Below are 2,148 nucleotides of genomic sequence, written 5' to 3' on the forward strand. Positions count from 1 at the left end.
TCTATTTCAATCCAGTTCATTTCCAGAGTTAATTGATAGAAATGAAGAAGAGACTCTTTCTCTGATTATATGATTTAAGCTTATCTTTATAACTCTCAGAGTATAGTTTATACAGGCCTTTTCAAATCTAATAGCAGAAGAAGGAATTGAAGCTTCAATTTTCATTGCTTTAATAGAAGATGATTTGAATGTTCTCAGAATTCTTCTCAAAGCTCTGTTTTATAGACTTTGAAAGAGTTCAGTGAAATTCTCTTGATTATTTCATCACACTTGAACTTCATAATCAGCTACTGAGATAATACAGGCTATATATAACTGTCTCATAGCCTGGAAGAATAGACCTCTGTCTGTATTTAATAGTCTGATTATGTTATTTAATAGTCTGATTATGTTATTTAATAGTCTTTCTATCTTGACAGTTCTTTGTTGAATGTGATATTTAAAATTCAACTTAGAGTTTAATCATAGTTCTAATTATTTGATATTTACACTAAGTTTAATCTCTCTATTTAAAAGAGTTATAGATAGTTCTTTCTCATTGAATCTAGAAAAGAAATGAATTAACTCAGTTTTATTCTTATTAAATTCAATTTAATTAATATCTACTCTGACAAAGATTTTCTTTACAGCTTCTTCAATCACTTTTAAATTCTCTTTGATAGTTTTTAAGCTATAGACTAGAACAATATCATTCATATAACTCAGAGATTGCACTATTCTCATATTTCTATCTTTGAATAGATATGCAGTGTATATTGCAAATGAAATGAGTGAGATTAAAGATTCTTACAGTACTTCTATTTTTATCTCAGTCTTATCTTATTTCATTTCATCAAAGAAAAGTTGTATGATTCTTTTAGATATAAAACAGTTAACTCATTTTATTAGAGAAAGTGACAGTTGTAACATTCTCAAAGTCTGAATTAACTTTAACTTTGAAACATGATTAAATGCTTCTTTTATATTAATAAAAACTGCAGTTGAGACCAGATCTTCATACTTTGCTATTTAAATATCATGAATAACTGAGAGAACAGTGTCAATTGTAGAACATTGTTTTATATCTCTCATTTATTCACTGAATAAAAGAGAATTACTGATAGAGCTTATAAAAGATAGTTGAGTAGCTATTATCTTTTCTAAAATCTTTTCTAGACAGTTCAATAGAGATATTACTCTATATAACTTAGAAATTGAAGGTTTTCTATTAAATTTTACAAGAATCACTTCAGTGACTTCTCTTCAGCATTCAGAATGATATTCATTTTTCAAGAGATTAAAAAAGAGCTCAAAATATTCATTCTTTAAGTAGAAGTATATATTTTAAATAATCAAGTGATTAATTGAATCAGGCTCTGCAGCAGTTTTAACTGAACTTGAGAAGATAGCTGACTCTAATTCATTTTATATAAGATCAGATCATTCTCAGTCATTTTCATTAATATAGTTAAGAAGTGATATATTCTCTTTCTCTGAATCTGAATCTGATGAGTTTTAAAAGAGAGTTCTTATAAAAGCTTGACATTTTTTCTCAGAAGAGTTTGCTGTATATGATTCATTCTGAAACTTAATTCTAAGATTGAAAGTTTTGCTACACTTCTTGTTTTTATATAGTTAAAAGTCTTAAAAACTTTCTTTTCTTATACTTCTTTAAGAAATTTATTTCAGCAGTCTGTTTTAGCTCTTTTAATATCTGAAAAATATTTATTTCTGACAGCTTTGAACTCTTTATCAGAAATTATATCATTCTTTCAATCTCTTCTAGCAGTAGTTAATTGTTTTCTTTTAGATATAATATTCTCATTTCATTAAGGTTTTGAATACTCAGAAGACTTTCTCTTTAAAATACTATCTTTAACACTTACTAGAATAATAGATGTAATGAGCTTCACTCTATTCTCAAGCATTTCATTTGAGATATCTTGACCAGGATTTCAATATAGCTCACTCTGTCTTTCAGATTTTAACAGTTTTATACTTTCTTTAACTGCCTTTCAATCAGCTTTTTCAAAATTAAACTGATTAGAGAGAAGAGGATTTTCACTTATTTATTTCTCACTCAGTTTAATATTAATTGAATAATCTCATGATCTGATTCTAATGTCTCATTTGAATCAATAAATCAGTTTAATAGTCTTTTTTTCATTA

Source organism: Blastomyces gilchristii, assembly GCF_000003855.2.
Source record: "Blastomyces gilchristii SLH14081 genomic scaffold supercont1.5, whole genome shotgun sequence".
Lineage (NCBI taxonomy): Eukaryota > Fungi > Ascomycota > Eurotiomycetes > Onygenales > Ajellomycetaceae > Blastomyces > Blastomyces gilchristii.